This window comes from Humulus lupulus, chromosome 8, assembly GCF_963169125.1.
Source record: "Humulus lupulus chromosome 8, drHumLupu1.1, whole genome shotgun sequence".
Classification (NCBI taxonomy): Eukaryota; Viridiplantae; Streptophyta; class Magnoliopsida; order Rosales; family Cannabaceae; genus Humulus; species Humulus lupulus.
In genome coordinates, this window is record NC_084800.1 from 9,664,301 (window position 1) to 9,691,432 (window position 27,132).

General features: G+C 38.5%; 1 pseudogene; it reads right to left on the bottom strand.

The window, feature by feature from the left end:
• The window catches only part of LOC133794991 (IQ domain-containing protein IQM4-like), a 35,813-nt pseudogene extending 9,307 nt beyond the window's left edge, over positions 1 to 26,506 (bottom strand).
• Positions 26,507 to 27,132: the final 626 nt, after the last annotated feature.

The following is a 27,132-nucleotide window of genomic DNA, read 5'->3' on the forward strand; positions in this document are numbered from 1 at the left end:
AACTCTTCGAGGTCACCATACTCGAGATCGTCCATATCCTGCAAGCTCGGCATATGATCCTGGAGCTTGCTTCCAACCTTATGAGTCCACTTATTTGCGAATCCAACTTTCAAGGTCATAATTAACATGGCTCGAAATCTGGGTATAACAAATGATAAGATATTTTATTTTTAAATATTTTAACAAATTTTAAAATATCTTTTAATCAAATTTAAAATAGTATTATCTAATAACTAATTATAAATATTTTAAACAATAAAAATATATTGAATAATCAGATAACTAATTTTAATATTTTATTTATAACAAAATAAAAAAAATATCTTGATTATCAGATAACAAATTCAAAATATTTTAAAAAGAAAAAATATCTATAAAATTATCAGATAATTAATTTTAAATATTTTAAACCTAACTACACAAAATATCAAATTTTTTAAAAAAAATTAAATTTTTTTTTTTTTGCGAAAAAATGCAGCGCGTGGGTTCCGGCACCGACGCAGTACGGACGGGTCCCGCCAGCGGCTCCATGCGTGCCCAGCACACACTGCAAAAATCAGTCAAAAAATTTTTTAAAAAAAAAATCTGTGCAGTTTTTAAATCCAAAACAAGCTAAAAACAACCAAATTATTGCTAAATTTACATAAGAAAACATAATACATACACCAATAACATGTACCATCCAATTAACACCTAACATATCAATCAATTTCATACTTGTTCATTCATGAAAATAAACTAGCAACCTATGGCACTGAGGCCAATTGTTGGAAAAACTCATTGCAGGATCTTTATTTCTTTTCATGCAATTTACATATTATCAAACAAACATGCAAATTCCTAGAACATGCTCCTATGAAATTGATACAAATACAAAGTAAAGTAAAAACTTACATTACGCAGCGGAACTAGAACAACTCCATCCTTCAATCTCTCTAACCCTTGATTCCTTTCTGTAGCAGAGTATTATCAAGAGATTGAACAAGATCAGCAACACAGTCTTCCTCACCAAGCCTTTGATCAACCTAGAACTAGTGTGGGCTGGTTCTCAACACATGAGATAGAGATCTAGAAAAGAAGAAGAGATTGTGGCTAAGAAAGGATTAGAGTGTCTAGGTTTTCACTTACCCAAATCAACTGAGACTGACTTGCTTTCTTATGAAAACCCTAGATATCATATTCCTTATATAGGCAACTTAATGGGATTTATTTAAATTTAAACTAATTAAAAATAATAAACAAAAATAAATGCCTTGGGCTGCCATAAAAGGACTTGGGCCCAATCTCTTTGTTTTGAATTTAAATCCCAACTGGGCCTAAATTCAAAACCTTTTATTTTTTTAATTAATTAATTAAATCCTTATTCAAATTAACTAATTATAATTTGAAACTTGATTTAATATTATTTATCTATATTGATACCAATTTATCAAAATTAATAAATTTACCCAAAGATTCTCTTTTATTCTCTAAATCTCATATCTCTGTAAATTTTCCAAAATTGACCTAGTCAACTTTAAAAATCCTAATTGATAATTAAATCAATTAATTGAGACATTCTAGATGATTTACTCAAAGGTGATGCGGGGACCATGGATCCATGAAATCAAGCTCCAACGAGTTACTGTGAATTTATTTACGAATAATTTCACTACCTTATTAATTCCTTGTGACTCCACTATAGACTCGGAATTGAACTCTTGAATTCATAGAACGTATTTTCAAAATCATAAATACGTTATCCATTGTTATAACCATTACAATCAATCAATCCTCTATCGATGACTTACTAACGAGCTGGGTGCAAATTATCGTTTTACCCCTCATCAGCATTTTATCCTTAACTCCCACTAAGTTCCTTATAAATGATATTTCCGTGAACTTAATCACAGAAATGAGATCTCAATCATTTAACATTTTGAACAAAGCAATTAAGGAAATCATCTTTTCACTTCTCATACAGAAGTTATAGATTTCGCATCTATGAATAATACTCCCACTCAATTACACTAATAAATCTCCAAGATGTAAGTATGGGCTAGACCGTAGGGTAAGCTGGTAACGAACAAGTCAAAAGATTTAAATAATATAATTAGCAGAATATTATCACTCAGAATTAAGATCGACTTAACATATGGTCAACGTTGTGACATTGATTAGATTTGATAACAACGATACTTATTTATCAATCAATAATCAATATCGGTCCTAGTCCGATGTAACTAAATACATCTGATCTTATCTACTTGGTCGATGCCTTGGACAAGACATCACACCCTGAATGTGTAAGTAGATCATATCGTAGATTGCCTAATCAGTGAAAATCCAATGCATTGATCTAATCTTAGGACTCGTTCTTTTGAACATATAATTACAACTATAATCCACTGTGACCTAGTCACTATAATTGTAACTATCCATATGTTTGGGATTTTATAAATGTTTGTATTATTTCAATAATCATGTATTAAAACAAGCAAGCAACACGGTTGTCAAACTAAATGATTTCTACTACTTTTATTGATAATATGAAATCGTGCTACATGTCCGACATGGTTTTATAAGGGCATAAAACCCAACAGTTAGCTCTTTGGTCAGCAGCCAGGATTGTGAGATTAACTCCTGTAAAAGGATACTTCCTGCGATAATTGGTAAGCATCCGATGAGTCACTTGGCTGGTCGGGGAGAGATTCCACTCGACATCAGGAAGGTTTTGATGCCGAGGGCGGGCCCTGACTTGGATACGAGGGTCTGGGGCAGCATTTTCTCGACCACTGGTCGAGGGAACCCTAGCCTGTGAATCAGGCTGGGCAGGAAAATTTGGACTGTTTTCAGAGTCAGGTTTTTTCTTGCCTAAAGACTTAGAGCGGGCCATTTGAGGTGGTGATGGACAAGGTCTAGGAGAAGATCGTGAAAATGGAATCTCGTGAACACGGTCGATCGGTTGTTCTTCGCCCTTGAGCAGCTGGGCAAGAAGATCGCCGTCGATGGGTCGTTCACCTCCCCACAAATCTAGCATTAAAGTTTGCAAACAGAAGAATGGGGAGGTGAGGATGAAGAATTTTTAAAGTTGTTTAGAATAACGCTGGTCGAGTATAAAAGCTAAGCTTTTATACAACAACATTCTAACAAAAAACTAAACATTTTCACGCGAACAGTTTGAGAAACTGATCAAAAGTGAAAGCAAATTTTTTTTTGAAAATGCTTTTTCAACTCCTCTTAGGGCGGGAAAAACCTGGTTTTTCAACTGGCATGAAAATCAAATTTTCTCTTCGGTTTTATGTCCTAAGGCCATGATTTTAACTACCAAACTAACTCATAATTCCTTAGTAACAGAGAAATATCACACAACATTCAGTTTCATCTATTAAACCCCCCTACTGACATGAATCTCAACCTAGAAACGAATGAACCCAACAATCGATCTACAAAAGCATGCACGGCAAAAATATAAAGTGCAAGAATCCAGAAACTTACCAGGACGAGGATCGTGGAAATTTGAAGAAACCTTTCGGGCGTAAAAGGGCTCATGGACTGAATCTTGGAACGCCGAAGGACGGAATTCAGAGGGAAACAGGAGCTCTGGTGTTAGGGTTTCTGTTAAGAGTGATGGCTTGCGTAAAAAGGAAAGGGAAACTTTGAAAGGGCTATATTTTTTTTTTCCGAAAGCATTAAAAGGAAGTAATCATCAGCTTCCCCTTTTTCGAAGTATGGGGAAGAGTGATAGCCGTCGAAACGTTACTTGGGAAGTGAAAAGTCGTGATTAGACAAGGGTAGGTAGCTCTTTCCAAGAACACACGAAGGGTTCTGACAGGTATGGTGGGGTAACCGAATGGTCGTTTCCTCAAAATTTTATTTATTGCTTGTAATAAATAAACTTGGGGGGAAAATGTTATCCAAAAAAACAGGCACGAATGACGTGGCAAGTGATTCCCGGACATGTGGCTGACACTTGGCGGAATTCTGCTAGGGTATCGACCAGAAGAGATATTACAAGCAAAAAGCCGTCGAAGCTTACCTGCGACCAATATGGTCGCAGGTTCCGCGTATCTCATGATATTTTTATAAGATCTTAATCAATCACGAAATTGACTCCCATAATTTCCTGAGTATCCGATTATTTAGGAAAGAATATCTGTAACAAATTAATGTAATCCCCTTTGAGCCTATAAATAGAGAAAGATAGCTCAAGGAAGGGACTTTTGGCCTTCGAATTATTTGAGACTAGAGTGATTTTATTTGATAGATTGTTTTGTTCTTTAGAGGTTAGTGAAACTCATTGAACCCTAGTTCTTTGATCACTCCTTTGAATCCTATATCAATAACAATTCAAGTGGATGTAGTTTATTACCAAATTCTGGGGTCGAACCACTATAAACTTTTGTGTTCCTTATTTTTTCGTCATCATATTCTTTCCAACGTGTTTGTCCACATCAAGCATATTTGACTCCGTGTCAGTTGGCCAAATTCAGGATCAACATGAATAATTAAAAAAATTAAGAATAAATAGCATTTTTGCCCCCGAACTATGACCACTGTATGATCGTGCTCCTCGAAGGATTTGCGATGTTAAAAACTCCCCCCAAACTATGCACATTACTGAAATATGAGACTTCTGTTAGATTTCGTCCTAGGTGGCTAACAAATTGATGATGTAGCATTTTGTCTCTTGATGTGGCAGTGCCATGTGTAGAATAATTAGAAATTTTGCCCCTCGAACTTTGATCACTACCAAATTGTGCCATTTTTATTAAGACAAATTTAATTTTTTTAAAAAAAAATTACATCCTTAAAAATTAAAAAAATAATTTTAAAATATTTTTAAAATAATCAATACTAAAAGCTTCAAATTAATTAAATAAAATTCAAAAACTCAAAAAATAAAAATCTAATTAATAGCAAATAATTTATTTTTACTTTTTCTTTTCTTTTACAATATATATGTCAATATAAAAATTAAAAAATAAATCTTAAAACAAAGTTTTTTCCCCTTTGTTGACGCCGTTTTTCGTCAACTTAAAATGTAGAGCACGAGTCTTTGTTATTAGAACTTAGGAAAAATCTGGAAATCCTTCAGGGATGAATTCTCCAGAGTTTCTCTCAAGATCACAAAATTTCGGTCCCTTACAAAGGTACATGGCTTCTCTATTTATAGAGGAAGTCTCATAATACTATCCCACATGTTTTTGGGAAGTTATCCTCTATATCAATAAATTTAATGGATTTAAAGCCTGTAACTCCTATATACAAGGAAACGTCCCCTGAAGACCAGGGGACGTGTAACCAATTAATAAATATCCCTTTATTGTAGGGAAGTTATAACAATAATATCTCTTGAATGCATGGACTGTGTCTCTTCAAGTGACCTATTAAGCCGTTCGAGATCAGCAATTAGCATCATGCCCGTCTAAGTCTGTGAGTGAAGTACAAGTTGTCTTGTTTTCCCGAAATCAGTTCGGAGAGGGTAAGTACCACCGAGGCTGCCTTATTTTGAGCTCACACTCATGTCAAGCTCGGACTTCTTGATCCGAGGTCACCCGAAAATGGACACCTTCCGATGTTCTGTCTTTCGAGCTTATAAGGACTTCAAGGTTACCTATCTTCCAGGTTGCCACCAACTATGAAGATTCGGTGCCTAGGTTGCGAACATGTATTCTAGATATTGCGAGCTCACACCTGACGAATCCAGCTTTCGAGATCACAACTCTCAAGGCTCGAAATTTGGGTGTAACATTTTGCCCCCTCAAAAGTATTTGTTCGAATCCTATGAGAAGGAAACTTTTGAACTACTTTCTTCAGGAACCGCACCGTCACACACACTCGAGTATGGACACGCGTCAATTGGGTATTGCTCATACAAGGTACTCGAGTACCTTGGAAATCTGCCCACGATCGTTCGCCTGCCATCTTTTCGGCACCATCTTGTCATTTATCCCTGGCCGTCGGATTTGATAAGGATTTTGGCCAATGGCTCGGATTAATTCCTTTTTTACCACTTCTGATGGTTTATATATAAGACTCCAGTCATCTGCTTCCTCTTATTTTTACGTTTATCAGAGAGAAAAGAGAAGAGAGAAAAAACCAGAGGCCAGCCCAGAAAGCTTTTTGCTTTTGCATGTTTTCCCAGCCAAAGAAGCAAAGGACTGCCAGCTTGTTCGAGACCGTGAGATTATACCTACAGCCTCTTCTTCAATCAACTATTTCTCTGCAATCGTCATCTTCATTGTGTAAGTATCTGATTTTTTTTTATCAGTTTCTGGCTTTGCTGTTTTTTAGTTTCTAGGAATGCACTGGTTCATTTTTTACTTTGATGTACTAGGACGCTTTGATCGATAGATATTAGGTTTAGGTTCTCCCATTACTAGTTCTAAATCCAGTTTATATGTAGAAAGACCCAAACATAGTCTCTTTTTTTTTGGGTTTTCAAATTTTGGAAGACGTATCTTGCACACCAAGATATTGGGTACAAAATCTTGGTTTTAAATAATGCACGATACCCAAAAATACCATTTTTGAATAAACACCACCTTTTTCCCTGATATTTCAAGATTCTGAAAAATTAAATCCACTTCCTTCCTTTTTTTGTGAAATACGCGTCATGACACTAATCAGGTCCTCAGGATCGAACTCATCTCGTACCCAAGCATTTCCGAGCTTGTTTCACCAAGCTTGTTATTCTTAATTCCTTGCTTGCATGGCCCTCACCATTTTTTCTTTCTTGCTAGATGTCACAAAATCTGGAAAGACCGTGGGGGTTGTTGCTTGCCGTCCCGTACTTGCCAAAACCTCCGAGCCCAGAGTCGTTGTTTACCCAGAACCAGCGTCTGATTCGTGAACACGAGCTAGCTCGCGAACAAGAAGAAACTCGAGCTCAATATTGTCGTCAAATCGTCGAGGTTATAGAGAAGAAGAGAAAAATCATTCGAGAGGCTCTTTATCCGGAATCTGACTCAGGACCCAGACCGATCCCCCTTGATCCCAGGCTGAAAGTGACAATCACGTACAACCCGGGAGATCTTCGATTCTCACTGATGGGGGAGCCCTCTACCTCACAGTCGAGGATGGAATTTTTCGAGGCCGAGCACTATTGGAGCTCGGTTACCTCGCTAAGTCAGATAAATGATATCCTGGCCTTTCATGGTATAAGATTATCAGGCTCGCTAAGGTGTCGAGCCCCTACCTCCCACGAGCGAAGCTGTCGCGCTCCAGGAGATGGAAATCCTGACAACAAGCTAAGATATGCGGCTTGGAGCCAGGAGCACATGAAGTCAGGAGGATGGTTGGGAAATCCTGACAACATGAAGGTAGGAGCGATACTGCCTTTGAAGTCTTTCTTCAAGGACTTCACAGACTTCGTTGGGTTAGCTCCATTTCAACTCAATACTAATTCTTACAGGGTTCTGTCTGCCCTGAGGTCGTTATACCACGAACTAAAGTGGGAAGGACCACCGCCAGAGGAGATTCTGTATCTTTTCTGTTTGAAAAGCAATCCCTCCTGAGCTTGGGGAGAAGATGGCTTCTATTATCTCTCGAGCTACCCCAAGGAGAAAAAGATGTTTGAGGATCTTCCCAACCATCCTTCTGACTTCAAGAAGGCCTTCTTCTGGACAGATGGCCTAGCTCCGTCTCGATACTACTCGTTCAGACGAATTCGTAAGTATCCCAACCTCCTTCTTTTTTGTGCTCGGACTTTTGTCAATAGGCCCGTACTTAGTTGAAATGTATTTTATTTTCCAGCCAACTACCATCGTCCTACTCACACTGACGAGATGAAGGAGCATAGAGAGACTCTGCTCCAACTCCCTTATGGCAGGAGATCCCTCTCATACCTTTTGCATGAAGGTAAGCTCTGAGCTTGTGGGCTCTTGGGAAATGGCCAGTCCACCTCGGATTGGTCCAATAAAAAATATGATCACTGGGAGCTTGTGCCTTTGCCAACAGGCATCCTCCCCCCAAGAAGAGAGGTGAGGCCCCTACCTCTATTTCGCTGAAGGAGCCCGCAATCAGGGAACGAGGCCAATGATGAAGCCTCGAGCTCGGGCTCGGATGATCAAGGTACAGTCATCCTAAGGTCGAAAATGAGGTCCCCCTCCCTATTAAAACACAAACCTGATAGGTTAGTATTGTGCAAGGACGATAGATACCATTTTTATGTATGAACTTGGGTAGATGAATGGGTTCATAGGTTCGATAGCTGGCTCGGGAAATACGACACCATGTATAGCCTGAATGAGGTATGGAACGGAATAGCTGTCCAATATGGGACCAACGACTATAGGGACCTTTCGAGGTTGACGTCCACCTGTAGGGAATGTACTCCCCCCGCCTCTTCTGAAGATGGGGGAATTTCTTGGTCGCCGAGCTTAAGCTCCGGGGAGAGTTCCAGTTAGGTTTTCTCCACTTGTCTTTTTTATTCTTTGTCTGTTAGTGCCATGCTAAATTTTAATTGCTATAATGCAGGTGACATGGACTCCGACCTTGACACCGTGCTGGACAGTGGCGAGGGGGCTCAAAGGAGTAAGCGCCCGCGAGGTGTTGGACCCAAAACGGGTATGTTTTAAATATTTATAACTCGCAAGCGCACGAATCGTATTTATAGAATAGTTTTCGTGTAAGCACGAGATCGAACCCAAAGGAGTTGACTAAAATCGAAAAAGAGAAACTATTTTAAACCAAAATTACTAAATTCTAACCTTGCTCCAAAGATTGATGAAATTTTTGTATAATAAAAATAGAATAAAAGATACTAATAAAGAAATTAAAGACAATATATATAACATAAATTAATAATAGAAATGAAGATGGTAAAATAAGATTATTAAGGATTAGAATCCACAAAATATAAGTTCAATAATATTTATAAGTACATTGATTCCCAAGTTTTGGTGATAGTTAAACTAAATCAAACTATCATTTTCTAAATAGATTTATAATTTTAAGCACAAATTATTTCTAAAAAGATAAGATTTTTCTTCACTTTTCAAAGTTATAATTTCAAAGCATTTAGTGTAAATCAATCTAATGAAATAGCAAATAAATCAATGAAGATTATTTATAAGGTCAAACATAATATTTTTGTTCTAAGCATGGATGTGTACAATTTAATGACACATCTTACACAAAGAATATTATGTTTTAGCACTAATGAAGAACAAAGTGTAAATATGTGCTAACAATCCAAAATACATGATATTTAAGATGAAAGAAGATATTTGAAGAAGAAAATTCCATAAACTTTGTTGCACAAAATGGGAAATCAACATACAAAATAAATACTATCTAGTTACAAATTTTTTCATCATCACCTTAATAATCTTAAAAAGATTAGAAACACATAACTAAAATAGCAAATACAAACCTAAAATTACAAACATAAATAGGAAATTTTGGAGGATGAACCCCCAAATTGTTCCTCTAAAAATACATAGAAAAATAACAAAAAAGAAGAAGAAGATGAAGAGAATGGAGAGGTTTTGAAATGTGTAGAGTTTTTGGTATGGTCCTCTCCCTCCCAAAATGGACACCCAAAATCCCTTATTTATAGCCAAAAAATGGGAATTAAAATAATCAATTTAAAATAATTGAATTGATTAAATTAATTTAATTAATTATAATATGGCAAATAGGGGTAAATTATAGGGGTATAATAATTATGTTTTGGGGTAAAATGTGTAGAAAGTGGGGTAAAAATGTGGTATTTTCAAACAAAATAGACAAGGGGACAAGGTGCTTTTGAGAAGAAATGTTGGTGGCTTGGTAGGTGTGCAGGCGGCTGGTTGTGTGCACTGGCGTGAGGAGGCTGTTGGGCCTGTTGGGCTGGGCAGGAGGCCCATGGTGCAATTGGAAGAGAGTTTGGCTTTGGATGTTGGCTAGCCCGTTGAGCTTTGTTGAGATGCTGAAGGTGAGCTTTAGCTAGGCAATATTGAAGGACATTTGGCCAAGGGTGCATCTGGGTAATGTTTCGGTGGGCAGAATTGATGCTGGCAAGAGGATACTTGCTGGAGGTGGAGAAGCTGCTGTTGGGAGGACTTGGCTTGTGCAGCTGGAAGGAGGCATCAGCGTGGGCCTGTGTTATGGCATTTCAAGAATGCCAATTTTTCTTTCTTTCTTTACTTAAAAATGCCACCTTTTCTTTATTTTTCTTTCTTTTCAAGAGCAAAAGTGTCATAAAATTTCCTACAAAATAAATATAAAATAAATCATAATAAAATATTTTCAACTATAAAATAAATCAATTTAATTCTTTGAAAATATTAATTATAACTTAATTTATATTTAACATTTAATTTCAATAATACAACATTTTTTTTACCACTAACTTAACAATAATAATTCAAATAATTAACTACAACATTTTACAACAAAATAACTATAAAAACACACAAAAATCTATAAAATTAAAATAAGCCTAATAAATTCAAAATTACTTAAAAACTTAATAAATCAATTAAAAACCCAAGAATTAAGCAAGAATTAGCACATAAAAAGTGGTAAAATAACTCTATTTTGTAGAGTTATCACACCCCCAAACTTAATATTTTGCTAGTCCTCGAGCAAAAGAAAAATTAAAAACACACATTTTTTTGTTTGTTTTTTTTTTCTTTCTAAATGGTGATGTCAAATGATTTCGTCAAAAATTATATAATGGAAATAGTTCAAAGAAAATCACAAATAAAAGTAAAGCTTATGTAATTAATTTGGAAAGTTAAAATTGTTTTCAAAATAGATATTGAACATACAAACACAAAAACTATCATCAAATTATTATGTGAACATTAGACAAGCCTATGTAAACAAAAATAAATTAAATCTCAAGAGATAATCAAGCAAATTCTATGATTTTTCAAAAAAAATTTTTTAAGAGATTTAAAGAATTTAATGTTTAAATAAACTATATCCAAATATCACAAATTCGAATAGAATAGACAAGTGACATATTATGAAAAATATATATTTAAACAAAACTAACTTAGAAATTAAAAGTAAAGCTTAATAATTATTTATATTTTTCTAAGAACTAAGAACAATTTCAATTATAATTCTTATAATTAGAAAATTAAAATCACCAATATATATATTTTTTACAAACAAAACAAAGAAAAAATATATTTTTTTTTTAACATTGAAAATCACATAAAAACAAAAAGAAAAACAAATAACTTTTTTTTTTTTTTTGAATTTTACAACAAATGAAAAACATGCATAAACACAAAGAAAAACACATAAACACAAAGAAAAATACATACACACTACCCCCAAACTTAAATGAAACATTGTCCTCAATGTTTAATAAAATAGAAAAAATTAAGAACTACTCTCTTTGATGAATGCTTCCTTGATTTGGCTCATTTGTTTTCTTCTCTTCTTTTCTTTTTGGGCAAGAAGTTTCCTTCAAGCTTTTTGGAATTTGAAAAACATGAAACAAAAACACACAACAAAAGTGAAATATAAAATGAAACATTAAAGTATGAGTTGCCTCCCACAAAGCGCTTTAGTTTATAGTCTTTAGCTCGACTATAAATTTTTTTTCTTTTAACCTACACCCAATCGATGGTGTAGAATTTCATTAGTAAGGTGAGTTATGACTTTGGTGCAAATGCCATAAATAATAATTGATAACATCACACCTACAAGAAAATTAGAAATATGCAATTTTAATGGAATATCAATAAAATAAGAAAATTGCATATCTATATTAGACTCCTTTTCATTTTGAGTAAATAAACAATTTTTTTCAATTATGGGCTCTTGAAATATAATTATATCTTTTTCATTTTCCTCATGAGCCTCGAAAATTATTTCATCCAACTCTTTTGTTTCATTAGGGGTTTGGATGCATATTACAAGTTCTTCAACTACCTCATTCTCTTTTTCACTTTGAATTTGACTATTTGGATTGGGAATGGGTTGGTTGAGATAAACTTGTTTTTCCGACTCTATAACAGTTGCAAGTTGCCCTACTATTGTTTCAATTTTTTAGATTGACTGAGACTGTGCTAGTAAGATTTGGTAGGTTGATTGCATAAACTGTTGTAGGGTATCCTCTAAAGATGGACTCGTTTCTTGTTCAATGGGATATGATAGCTCGGCTTGGGCATGGCTTTGATTATGCATGTTGAATTCATGCCCTATTGGAGATTGGGTTTGACTACATGAAAAATTTGGATTATAGGTGGGGGCAAAATGGATATCAAAAGATTCATACATATCATATATATTATATCATTAGTTTCTCCATAATTTAAATTTGATTGCACATAATAGTTGTACTCAGAATTCCAACTATAATTAAAATGATCCATATGGAAAAAACTAGATGACAAACTAATTTTTTTTTTAGATGACAATCAACTTGATCAAGGCAGTTGATCAAGCCATGTACAGGATCTGGGCTAGCAACGCTGACCTCGATACCAGCTTCCTGGGCTCTTTCGAGGAAGGATTTGTGGCTAAATGGCAAGCTCGGCTTGACGCGGAGGAGGCTGCTCGGGAGGCTGCTGAGAAGGACAGTCATGCTATTCGTCCTGGAGAGTCTAGTGATGCTGGTGCTGAGAAGGCTAAGGAGACTACTCCTTCATAAATTTCACTTCGGGGCTGCGTCCCTTTATTTTTGTGATTGTTTTAATTTATGCCCGTAGGGCTGATACAATTTCTTTTTCTTTTTGGCATTCTTTTAATATATATGTTTTACATTTCTTGATTTGAAATATTTTGCACATTTTATATTAAAGAATCGTGTATGCTTGTTTATTCGCACAAACATAGTTTGGATTTAGGCTCGAGGTTCAATGCATTCACGCATAGTTTGCTCGAATTATCCACTTCGGATCTCGTTATTTGTCAAGGTCGGATATTACTTTAACCATGAACCCGAAAGTACTTGTATGGTGTGTAATGCAAACAGTTTAGTTATATCTTATTTTTTAGTTACTTTTTCTCGTCCTCGGCTATCTCTCCAAGGTTATGAGTTCGAAACTATTGTTTTATAAGATACTTCAGCCTTGATCTCGACTTAACTCGAAGTGGGTTTATACTCCAACTTATCGTCGATTAGTTTTAGCTGGTTTGCTGCAAACCTATTAAGGTCGTGTTTGGTTTGTAATCCATACACTTATATTTTTAATCTAGTTCGCATATTTGGTTACATCCAAATATTTTTATCTTTTGATAATTTGGTTACGTCCAAACTATCTTTGTAATGCCCCGAATTTCCTAATAGGGTTTAGGACCTTTATTAGGAGGCCAGGAGGGCCATAATTGATTTATCATGGTATTAAATGATCATATGCATGTTAATGTGAATTATATTATTATATGATGATAAATGCATGCATATGGGTGTATTTATAATCATAAGGGCATTTTGTTAATTTGGCCTGTTGAGGGCATACTTGTAAATTGGGTGCATATTGTAATTTGTGAATGATATTTTATTATTATGGAGATATATTCGAGCTATTTGGCATGAGACGATCATAGATTATGAGTTAGCAGTTCTGTCATAACGGGGTCAAGTATTGGGTAATAAGAATGTTTATTTGATGATAAATTGGGAGTATTTGAGATCATGATGGAATTCTGGAAGTTTTGACTATAATGTCCCCGGGGGTGTTTTCGGGACCCCGAGCCCTAGGTTTTATTTGAGGTTACTTAAGCTTGAAGTAGCTTGTCAGATAAGAACGTACGTTAGAAAATCTCTCTCTCTTCCCGATAGTCTATTTTACCGTTCGAAGCTTTCTTAAGGGAATTTTGAGTTCTAGGAGTCGGAATCAAGCGAGGGTCAAGGCATAGGGATCCTAGGAAAGATTAGAAGCTTCTTAACTGAAGGATTTGACGGAAAACAACCTAATCAAAGGTAATCTAAGTTTGAAGTTTTGAGTTTCTAAAGATTTTAAGCTTAGAATTGGACTTTGTGAATTGTTGAGTTTTTGGTTGGTTTGAACCTTGGGTTTTGAGAGTTATGGAGCTTTGGGAAGCTTAGGAACTTTGTTTTGATGATTAGGGAATGTTTGGGTATGATTTTGGAAGCTTTGAGAAGTTGAAAACACGTTTGGGAGTGACCCAGGGTTGGGGGTTGTGACCCTGTTCTTGGGCGACGCGGCCCTAGATCGATGAAGCAGGTGTGTTGGGCGCCGCGGCGCTTGCTTCAGGAAATTATGGGGGCCGCGGCCCAAGGTGCCAGGGCCGCAGCCCTTGCCCTGTTTTCACCCCGTTTGCTCGTTTTGACCCCGGGAACTTAGCTATAGGCCTCGGGAGTGTTCCTACTACTTGGATTAGTTTGGATTGTTGTCCCGGAGGCTAGATTTTGGTTTGGTAACCTATGTTGATCATTTTTATTGATGGTATCCCATATTTGGTTATGATTAGGTGACCGCTAAGGGCTTAAAGGTTGATCGTTCTCAGGGTCATCCTTATATTGGTTCTAGCTCGAATCTGAGGTAAGAAAACTGCACCCTGTGTATATGTGACATGCATGGCTATTATTGGTGCATGTTGGATTGTTAAATATAATGCATATGATGCACGAAAAAACATGTGATTAGGACATGCTTTACATATTGAGTATGATATTGTTCAGAGCTTGAGCCTCTGTGTTCGTGCATAGTCCTTTATTGTACTAGTACATGTTAAGTAAGCATGTTGAATACCTTGTTTATGGATATTGGATATGTGATATATGCTTGGTGGCATGGCTTACTTGTGTGTGGCACTGACTTATTAGCCAGAATCGACAATGGTGTTAAATCCATGTGTGAAGCTGTGATTTACTAGTCAAGTTCACAATGGGTTGAACACTGGTCGTGTTTTACTGACCTAAGAGTCAGAAATGGCATAGCGTCATGAACGCTGAGCCAAATAAAGATTAGATCTAATCGATATCAGCAAAGAATGACTCATATGGGGTATTAACGCTGGACCGACCCTAAGGTCGATGAACTTATAAGCGCTTGGCTAGTCTGAGACTAGTTATTCAGAGCCAGGGCATATGGCCCGGTGACTGTTTGTCACATGGCTAGGGAACGTTATTCCAAGGTTAAGACTGTAAGTCACGGGGAAGGTTATGTTGGTGACCATTCACCATGCACCTATCCTGTTCAAACTTATGAAGGTTCTCTTATCAGTTAAGCTCGAGTGACCCTAACGTCACATGGCTAGAGGGGGTTGTACCCACGTTTGTGACTGTTGCGACTGTCACCTATTTGTTTGGACTGAGAGTCCTGGATGATTATTACGATCATTGCTGATATTATACCGTGCTTTATTGTGTTTTCTTGCTGGGCTTCGGCTCATGGGTGCTATGTGGTGCAGGTAAAGGCAAAAGAAAACTGGACCATCCTTGAGTTGGAGAGCTTAGGTGATGAGGTGTACATATGCAGCTGCTCGTCCACCACGGCCGAGGGTTGAGAAGGAACTAGGGTTAAACCCTGTTTTGCCGCATAGAATGGCCTGTTGTAAATATTTTCTTGTAGTAAACTCTGAAATTATAATTTTGGGATCCCAACATATATATATATATATTAAACGTTATATCTAATCCAAAAAATTTAATCCCTAAACCGCTAATCATACTTAGTGCACGATTTTGGCCAAATGACTCGATTAGCGAGTTTAGCACTATTTACATGGCACACCGTAACGGTCCCTGGAGTTTAGGGCGTTACAATCTTAGCTCGCGCATTTGGTTATATCCAAACACTTGTATGTTTTTGATAATTCGGTTATATCTGAACTATCTTAGCTCGCGCATTTGGTTATCTACAAACACTTGTATGTTTTTGATAATTCGGTTATATCCAAACTATCTTAGCTCGCGCATTTGGTTATCTCCAAACACTTGTATGTATTTCGTATATGTTACTTTATTTTTCAAGCTGATGGTATTTATATATACCAATGATGCCCCCTTAATATCCTATGAATGTGACCATAGGTTATTAGATTAAGAGAGATTGCAAAAATAAACCATATTAGACGAAATAAATCTTTATTTGATAAAATCCAAAAGTAGGCAAAACAGTACAGATAAACAGGCATGGTTACAGGCAACATCCATCCTACACTATTGATAGTAAGGTCTTAGGTGTTCGCCATTCCATGCTCGCGGTACTAGGCTCCCATCCAATCTCGCTAACTTATAGACACCGGGTTAGATGACTGACTCTATCTGATAGGGTCCTTCCCAATTTGGCCCGAGCACGCCAGCTGCTAGATCTCGCGTTGCCAAAAATACACGCCTTAGCACCAAATCTCCCACATCGAATTTTCGATCCCAAACCCTCTTGTTGAAGTACCTGGTGGCTCACTGTTGGTATGCAGCGTTTCTTAGCTGAGCTTCGTTCCTTCTTTCTTCGATCAAGTCTAGGGTTTCCTCGAGCTAAGCGTGGTTCGAGGATTGGTCTTACGTGTGCTCGAATTGTAGGAATTTCGACCTCAACTGGCAACATAGCCTCACAACCGTACGCCAGAGAGAACGGGGTATGTCCTGTCGATGTTCGGGCCGTAGTCCTATATCCCCATAGGACTTGGGGCAATTCTTCAGGCCATCGTCCTTTTGCTTCTTCCAACTTTTTCTTTAGCGAACTTTTGAGAGTTTTGTTTACAGCTTCGACCTGGCCATTCGCCTGGGGATGAGCTACTGATGAAAAACTCTTTATTATTCCATTTTTTTCGCAAAAGTTGGTGAACAGATCGCTATCAAACTGGGTTCCGTTGTCAGATACAATCTTCCTCGGCATCCAATATCGACATATGATGTTCTTCACTACAAAGTCAAGGACTTTTTAAAGGTTATTGTTGCTAACGGTTCAGCTTCTGTCCACTTCGTGAAGTAGTCTACGGCAACTACAGCATACTTCACTCCGCCCTTGCCAGTTGGGAGAGAGCCTATGAGGTCGATTCCCCATACCGCAAATGGCCATGGGGAGGTCATCATGGTCAGCTCGGACAGTGGAGCTCGAGGAATTATGGCAAAGCGCTGGCACTTATCACACTTCGTTACGTACTCAAAAAAGTCCGACTTGATGGTAGGCCAGAAATAACCTTGGCGTATGATTTTCTTGGACAGGCTATGCCCCCCAGTGTGGTCTCCACAGAACCCTTCGTGAATTTCTTCAATGATTTTCTTGACTTCGGGTGGAGTCACACACCGAAGTAATGGCATGGAATATCCCCTTCTATACAGTCTGCCATCCATGATGGTGTAACGGGGGATTTGATACATCAACTTTCGAGCCTGGTTCCTATCTTTTGGAAGGATGTCGGTCTTGAGATATTCGACTATTGGAGTCATCTAGGTAGGCTCAGAGTCGATCATACACACGTCTTCTAGCTCTGGCTCATTAATACTAGGTGCCGAGAGATGTTCAATTGGCACAGCATTTAGCTCATCATTCTCAGTGGAAGTAGCGAGCTAAGCTAAGGCATCTGCATTCGAGTTTGGTTCTCGGGGGACCTGTTCGATCCCGTAAAACTTGAAATGTTCCAACGCTGACTTTTCCTTTTCTAAGTAAGCTGCCATTTTCGTGCCACGAGCCTGGTATTCTCCCAAAATTTGGTTAACTACTAGCTAGGAGTCGATGTAACAATGTATTGCTTTAGCATTGAGTTCCTTGGCTATATGAAGTCCCGCCAGTAAAGCCTCGTATTCAGCCTCGTTATTTGATGCGTTGAAGTCGAATCTTAAGGCAGAATGGAATCTGCTTCCTGCGGGAGTGATCAAAATGACTCCTGCCCCCGATCCATTTTCATTAGATGACCCATCAACGTAAAGTTTCCACAGCTCGTGGGTCGGGGTTATAACTTCGTCGTTGGTCATGCCAGTACATTCCACTATAAAGTCTGCCAAGGCTTGTGCCCTGATGGTCGTCCTTGGGTGGTAGGTGATCTCGAATTGTCCGAGTTCAACCGCCCATTTAAGAAGTCGACCTGAAGCTTCTGGCTTAGACAAGACTTGTCTTAGTGGTTGATCAATTAATACATGGATGGGGTGCGCTTAAAAGTAGGGTCGAAGCTTTCGAGATGAATGAATTAAGCTGAGAGCTAGCTTTTCCATCAAGGGGTATCTCGACTCTGCCCCCAGTAATCTTTTACTGACATAATATACGGGCCTCTGCACCTTTCCTTCCTTTCGCATAAGCACTGCACTTATGGTGTGCTCGGTAGTGGCGAGATATAAATATAACACTTCTCCCGTAATAGGTTTTGATAAGATGAGGGGTTCTGCGAGGTGATTTTTAAGCTCCTGGAAGGCTAACTCGCATTCTTCCGTCCATTCGAATTTCCTGCCTCCCTTCAATAGGTTAAAAAATGGAAGACAACGGTCTGTAGATTTCGAGATAAACCTACTTAGTGCCGCCATCCTGCCGGTCAAACTTTGGACATCTTTGTGTCTCCGAGGTGAGGGCATGTCGATCAGGGCCTAGATCTTGTCTGGGTTAGCTTCTATTCCACGAGCGTTTATAATGAAACCCATGAATTTTCCTGAAGATACCCCAAAGGAGCATTTTTGAGGGTTAAGCTTCATGTTATACTTCCGGAGCACGGCAAAGCATTCTTCGAGATCATCCACATGGTTATCGTTAAGTTGGGACTTGACTAACATGTCGTCAACATAAACTTCCATGATGTTCCCTATTTGCTCCAAAACATCATGTTCACGAGCCGCTAGTATGTGGCCCCAGTATTTTTGAGCCCGAATGGCATGACATTATAACAATATAACCCCTTGTCTGTTATGAAGCTCGTATGTTCCTAGTCAGGGGCATGCATGGAAATCTGGTTATATCCAGAATAGGCATCCATGAATGACATCAGTCCATGCCCTGCCGTGGCATCCACGAGCTGGTCAATCCGTGGTAAGGGAAAACAGTCTTTTGGACAGGCCTTATTGAGATCTGAATAGTCGATGCAGGTTCGCCACGTCCCATTGGGCTTCAGAACCAGTACCAGATTGGCTACCCAATCGGGGTAAAAAGCATCCTTAATGAATCGGTTTGCTTTTAACCTGTCGACTTCCTCTTTCAGTGCCTTCTTTCTATCATCGTCCAGCTGTCTTCACTTTTGTTGCTTCGGTGGGATGCTTTTATCGATATTTAACGCGTGGCTCACAACATTTGGACTTATTCCTACCATGTCCGAATGTGACCACGCGAAGACATCCTGGTTTCTCTTCAGAAAGCAAATTAATTGCTATTTAGTTTCTTCGCGTAGGTGTTTCCCGACCTTTACCGTTCTCGATGGATCTGACTCTTCGAGCCTGACACTCTCGAGCTCTTCTAATGGCTCGAGGTCAGCTCTTTTCTCCACTATTGGGTTGATCTCTTCGTCTACTCCAAGATCGTCCTGTCCTTATTCTGGATAACGACGAGTGTTTGTTCGCTCGCCTATTTCTTTCCTCTTACGGAAATGCTATAACATTCCCTTCTGGCTAACTGATCTCCCTTCAGCGTCCCTATGCCACTAGAAGTCGGGAACTTGATGGCCAGATGCCTTACAGACGAGACTGCCCCCAGCCCCACTAGGGCGGGTCTCCTAAGCAGCACGTTGTAGGCTGATGGCAGGTCCACTACCACGAACTCCATCATCTTGGTCACCGAGACCGGATAGTCTCCCAAGGTTACTGGGAGTTCGATGGACCCCATATAGGCAATCCCCTCTCCTGAAAAGTCGTACAAAGTTGTTGCACACACTTTTAGGTCTCGAAGCGCGAGTCCCATCTTTTCTAGGGTGGCCTTATAGAGGATGTTCACGGAGCTCCCATTATCAATGAGAACTCGGTGAACTTTCTTATTCGGGAGCTGGAGAGTGATGACCAGTGGGTCATTGTGGGGGAACTGAACATGGGACCCATCATCCTCAGTAAAGGTAATCGGTTGAGACTCAACTTTTTGGCCTTTTGGAGCTCTAGGTTCGGGTTCATAAGGAGACTCATCCCCAGTCTTTAGCTCATTCACATATCATTTTTGGGCATTCCTGCGCATACCTGCGAGATGAGGCCCACCCGAGATGGTTATCACGTCTTCTCCATCAATTGGAGGGGGCCTATCTTCTTTCCTGGCTCGGGAATTGTTGTTTTGTGCAGGTTGTGGCGCAGCTGCCCTCTGGCTTGTGGACGCCTGATTAGTATTCTGGTTTTTGACATACTGTCTGAAATAACCTCTCGAGATGAATCCTTCGATCTCGTCTTTCAACTGTCGGCACTCATCAGTAGTGTGCCCGGTGTCTCTATGAAATCGACAATATTTGCTGGAGTCCCTCTTGGACTTCTAATTTCTCATGGGGTCTGGACGCCTGAAAGGGGCCTGGTTTTCATTAGCCAGGTATATATTCTCCCGAGGCTCGTTGAGCTCGGTGTACACTTTGTATACGGAGAAATATCTTTCCCCCTTCTTCTTCTTTCCCCCTTCGGCCTCGGGGTTACTCCCTTCGTTCTTCTTTCTCTTGGAAGGGTTTTCCGCAATAGGCTTTGAGGCCGGTGGGTCCGCCAAGGTTGAGGCAGAGTTTACGTTTATCGTTGTAGTTACGGGCTGAGAGGTCATATTCAGTGTCGACCTCGCCTCCTCTACATTTACAAACCTCTGAGCTCGTTTATTAAACTCGGTTAGGGACCTCACCGGTTTTCTCTGCATATCATCCCAGAGAGGACTTCCTGGCATTACTCCAGCTTGGACAGCCATTAGATGACCGCTGTCATCCACATTTCGAGCCTGGGCAACTTCCAAGTTAAACCTCGTAAGGTAACTTTTCAATGTCTCGCCTGGCTGTTGCCAAACGTTGGTTAGAGTTGATACCTCAGGTCTAACCCCCATCATGGCTCTGAACTGCTTCTTGAAATCCTTTGATAGCTGATCCCAAGAAGTGATTGAATGTCTCTTATATTTCTTGAACCAGCTTTTGGCTGGTCCCGTAAGCGATGCTGGAAATAACATGCATCTGAGCTCGTAACCCACGTTACTTGCTCTCATTATAGTATTCAATGTACTCAGATGGTTGTATGGGTCGGACTTTCCCTCAAAAGTTGGGACACGAGGGATCCGAAATCCTTGAGGGAACGAAGTGTTGGAAATCTGGGGAGCGAACGGTTTGAGCTCCTCGTCATAATCCTCATGCCGACTCCGACCTTGCTCATTTTGCAAAAGTCTGAAGGCCTTTTCCAACTGATCAATTCTTTCTTGGATCGGGTCCGCGAGGGGCCTTGCCTGAAATTGGCTATCATTGATCACAATTCCAGGCTCGCGCCTCCGCAGGGGATCTTTACGCCCATTTAGGCGATCTCTCAGGTCCGAATTTGACGGGTTAACATTACCCCGATTCTGATTCAAGTGTTCCCGCAGGTCAGAGCGGTTCCTGTGGTTCCCAGTATTCTTTCGACCTCGATCATACATACTGACTGATCTAGTATCTCCCGAGTCGTCACTGGTAAGACTCGTTGCATGATTATTTCGAGATGGGTCTCTTTCATGCTGCCTCGTCTCTGTAGTGCAAGACCAGGACATTTGACTTCTTGTAGATTGGGCGCCTCTCCGCTCCTTGAAGGCTTCTCTGCTGCCTTGCCTCCTTCCCGCACGTCTTTCTTCATCATCTCAAACTGGTTGAGCATTCCTGCGAGGTGGTGAAGGGTATCTTATAGGCGATGGAGGGAAACGTATGGGTGACGGTGGCTGCCACCCATTTCGAGGCCTAGACGGTCTGGAGTTTTCCCGAGATGGGTCGGTTGCATTCTGCGTGTTACCAGGGATTTGAGTCCGAGCCTCTGTAGGGGTTTGGTTATTACCAGTTCCCGCTGGTAGCTCCGTAGCTGAATTAACCGGAGCCCTAGCTCGAGTACTTCTTCGAGGTCCCAAGGGAGCGGATGGTTCTGCTAGTGCCAGAGGTTGCTCTAGCCTCCTCGTGGCAGCATTTTTTTGAGGACGTCCACGAGGCCTGCGGGGAGGAACATGCACGTCCCTCGGAGGAAGGGCTTGGTTCTCACGTGGAGGTGGGGGCTGAGCCGCCTGAGCCTCTGCGGCTAACCTAGCCAACTCCTCATTCCGCTTATTGGGATCAACCAATTGTTTTTTCAGCTGTCGGTTTTCAAGTTCCACAATGGGGACACACCATTCAGGATTGTAGTACATATCCTCATCCCTTGGGGCTGGAGGTGCTGGAGGTCCCCGAGAATCAGAGGACTCGCTTCTCTCTTCAGTATCTAGGTTTACCATTGGCTGCTTCCCAGGGCGTCTTGGATAGTTTTCTTCAGGAATGTTTTGATCATTTGCGGCCATAACTGTTCAGGGATCGCACTGCTTAAGGCTCTCAATGAAAGCACCAAACTGTTGACGCCATTTTTCGTCAACTTAAAATGTAGAGCACGTAAACAGTAAAGAATTATGACCAGAAAAACACAATAAAACAAGGAGAGTTTTTTACGTGGTTTAGCAGTTAACTCTGCCTAGTCCACGAGTCTTTGTTATTAGAACTTAGGAAATTTTTGGAAATCCTTCAGGGATGAATTCTCCAGAGTTTCTCTCAAGATCACAAAATTTCGGTCCCTTACAAAGGTACATGGCTTCTCTATTTATAGAGGAAGTCTCATAATACTATCCCACACGTTTTTGGGAAGTTGTCCTATATATCAATAAATTTAATGGCTTTAAAGCCTGTAACTCCTATATACAAGGAAACGTCCCCTGAAGACCAGGGGGCGTGTAACTGATTAATAAATATCCCTTTATTGTAGGGAAGTTATAACAATAATATCTCTTGAATGCATGGACTGTGCCTCTTCAAGTGACCTATTAAGTCGTTCGAGATCAACAATCATCATCATGCCCGTCTAAGTCTCTAAGTGAAGTACAAGTTGTCTTGTTTTCCCGAAATCAGTTCGGAGAGGGTAAGTACGACCGAGGCCGCCTTATTTCGAGCTCACACTCATGTCAAGCTCGGACTTCTTGATCCGAGGTCACCCGAAAATGGATGCCTTCCGATGTTTTGTCTTTCGAGCTTATAAGGACTTCGAGGTTACCTATCTTCGAGGTTGCCACCAACTATGAAGATTCGGCGCCTAGGTTGCGAACATGTATTTTAGATATTGCGAGTTCACACCTGACGAATCCAGCTTTCGAGATCACAACTCTCAAGGCTCGAAATCTGGGTGTAACACTCTTTGTCCCCCTTTTAAATTGAAATTTTTATGTAATTATTTAAGTCTTTCGTTCACCTCTTTAATTACAAGTTTTTTTTAGTATTTATTTTAAATGTTCATCCTAAAATAGTTTTAATTAATATTGTAAAAGAAAAAGTAAAAAAGAGTTATTTGTTGATAATTAAAAATTTTTATTTATTAATGATTTAATTATTATTTTTACGAAAAAATATACATATATTTGTTATAAAATTGGTATAATTTGGTAGTGGTCAAAGTTTGGGGGGTAAAATTGATAATTATTCTACACATGACATTGCCACATCAACAGACAATATGCACAACATCAATCTGTTAGCCACATAGGACGAAATCTAACAAAAGTCTCATATTTTAGTAACGTGCATAGTTTGGGGGGAATTTTTAACATCGCAAATCATTCAGGGGGCACAATCATACAATGGTTATAGTTCGGGGGACAAAAATGCTATTTATTCAAAAATTAAAATAAGATATTTTTGAAATATTTTACAATGATAATTATTTAAAAATAACAAAACCATATATTTTATAACTTAAATAAAATTTAATTAAACTTAAACTTAATATTATATTAAATATATAATATATAATCTTTTGTTGGCAGTGCCAAATTCAAAAACTAGAACAAACATAAACAAAAAAAATAATTAAAATAAGATATTTTATGATAATTTAAATAATTAATCATATCTATTTAAAAAAAATAAAGACATACATAACATTTTTTTATCTTATAAATTTGTGAGATAGTTTGTTTTTTATCACACAAATTATAAAGTGATTGAAGCTTTTTTTCTTTATTGAATTCACCAAAGGACATTATGAGATACATTAGAAACTAAAAATAGTTGATGCATGTATACTACAGTTTATACTATGACTTTTTCTATTCTTATTTTATTTCTATTATTAATTTCTTTTTAAATATTATTGTATTTTATATATATGTCATATAGTTATGTAAATATATATCTATATCAATATTGTGTTTAGATGTCATATATGTAGAGATTATTGATATAAACATTTATATATACTATAGTATTATTTTTCATTCTATTTTATATATATATATATATTTTTTAAAAGTAGTGAATCAGTTTTTATTAAATTATAAACAATATTTATAATTTTAAAATTAAGCAAAACGTGGATCACACTTTGTTTATACCTAGTATATATATACCTCAAGAATCCCATTATCAGCAACAATGGTGGCACACCGACTAGAAAGCTAGAGTGTTGGAAGATGCCTTTACTCTTCTTCGCCACGTACAATTTTCTTGATGTGCTCAACACAAAGATCCACTTGGAGCCCTCAAGAGTCTCCACGTGGCATCTATTTTGCATGTAGAGAAGCTTCCCACTTTCCACAATCACTTCATAACAGGCTTTAGGCCTGGCAAAATATGGGGCGGGGTGAGCCCCAACCCGATGGAGTATCTTTGCCTCAGTAAAAATGGGATGGAATTTAGAGCGGGGCAGGGTCGTCCCGCCTTGATTTTTTTTTCTATACTCTAACTCAATTCTCCCATGCTACTTACGTAAAATTGACATTTTATATGTGGTTTAAAATATCATTAATTCTATATAGACTAAAATGAATTATAAATATTGAAAAATATGTTTTATATAATTCATCCTTATTCTTGTATTTATTTTGTAAATTTTAAAATAAAAAACAAAATATAATATTTGATAGTGTAGTTGATACGAAGTGTAAAATATAAAGATTACAATAAAAAAAAATATTTAGACTTTGGGAAAATTCTAAAATTATAATTTAATGTTTCTAAAAAAAAAGTTAAATGAGACAAAAATGAGGCGGGACAAACCTGCCCCGCTCCAAGAAGCTAATCAAAGCGGGGTGGGGCAAAATGTTTGCGGGCAGAGGAGACCCACCCCATTTATATACCTAGCAGGCTTGTCTCTATGTCTACAACCTAAATAATTAAACTTATTTTAACTACATCCACGATCCTTCTATTGTCTATTATCATTTTTACCTAAACTATTAAAATCAGGGTGAGGACACTAGCAATTCTAGCCCGTATTTATTATGTCCGAGATTTATAAGTAATATTGATCACGTGACAAAATGATATTATTATATGTATATAAGTATTCACACACATATACATTAAGTGATTGTATTTATTGATTACGGAGCAGAAAATTCGTTGATGGGGCTAATAAAACTTTTAATACTTTAGAAAAATAAAATGTAAAAACTAAAAGTTGAGAACATGCATGCATTCTAGATCGGTGCGTTCGTCGTTTATTGTAAAGAGTATATAATAGTTAGCTAAAAGAAATCTTACTGGTCCAAGATATTTTATGCACTGAAGATGAAGAACAGTCCTTGGACATTTCTCAAGAGTGACTTCTTTCCCATCTCCTACGTCCAACCTTCATTTGTTTTCACATGGCGAGTAAACTAATCACTTTTTGACAAAAGAAACAGAAGAAGAAAAAAATTATATATGATATTGAAACCAAAATTTTAATTCACATTATAATATATGTGTAGATAAAGATTGTGTCGGTAACGATGACGTGGATCAATCTGTACACACAAAGTATTTGATTTATTGATGCGTTATTTATCATAAAATAAAACAATATTGGAAAACCAATGTCGGCTTATATACGCACACAGCTTTAAGAAAGTGTTGTAAAGCTAATTTCTGAGCCTTCTCATACTTGCATAAACCTTTTCCAACCTACAACCACCATATATATAATTAGTTCTCAATATATAATACTAATCAAAACAATAATTTTCCTTTTTGTGATCTCTGAAGATCAAGGAAACAGTTGGTTGACAGTTGACAGAACCGAATGGAAATTTTGAGCTTTAGAAAGTATCGTCGAAAAAGTAACTTAAATTGCAAGGCATAATTAGCTAGCATAGAAATATTATGACCTTGGCAGCCCTTGTCCTAGCTCTCGACCATCTTGAAATTGCAGTTTCTGACTTATGTGAGTCAAAAAACGACACAGAGCTCCTCCCAAGAGCAGCAAAATCTAATGCCTTCCACCTTCAACCAATTAACACGATCTGCAAGGCTTCTTCTTCTTCTTCTTCTTCTTCTTCTTCTTCTTCTTCTTCTTCTTCTTCTTCTTCTTCTTCTGTAGCTCTTGTTGAGGAATTAGGATAAATCAATACACACAATGGTGCCTCAGTGATTAGTCTCAGCCCCTAGTGTACGTACAGCAAGGACACCTCATTGGACAGCTCACTGGGTGACAAATTCTGTTGTAACAAATTCCGTTAGAATATTCTTTGTAATCGTCCTTTTTCTCTTTTTCGTACAAATGATGGTTGGCAGGGCCATACATGGTCCCTTCCAGAATATACTCATGTATTCATTTTGTTAATATAAATACAACATTCTTCTCAGACTCAATTTGAGCTGAGTTTTTCATTCATGTACAAAAACATTCTTTTCTTGAGTTGGTATCAGAGCCAAGTTTGGCATCCTTGGTTTTTACCTTTCATCAATGGCTGAAACCCACAGCAACTCACCTACTGAAGGAGGAGGAAATCGATCATCTGGGTCTACTGCAACTAGCAACCCACGGCAGCCATCATTCTCACAAACTCAGGCTCCAAATGTGAACATACCTCATTTTGGGAGTACACTCAACCAGCCATTTGCCCTGAAGTTGGATCGGAACAACTTCACACTGTGGAAAACCATGGTTTCGGCAATCGTCCGCGGGCACATACTCGACGGCTACATCAAAGGCACCATACCCAGACCTCCTGAGTATCTTCCTCGCCCAACCGAAGACGACGGCAGCATCATCGACTCTATAGGCCAAGTAAATCCGGCCTTTGAACAATGGATTGTGAATGACCAATTGTTACTCGGCTGGCTGTACGGTTCAATGACAGAAGGGATAGCTTCTGAAGTCATGGGTTGCGGTTCATCGGCGTCACTCTGGCAAGCTCTCGAAGCCCT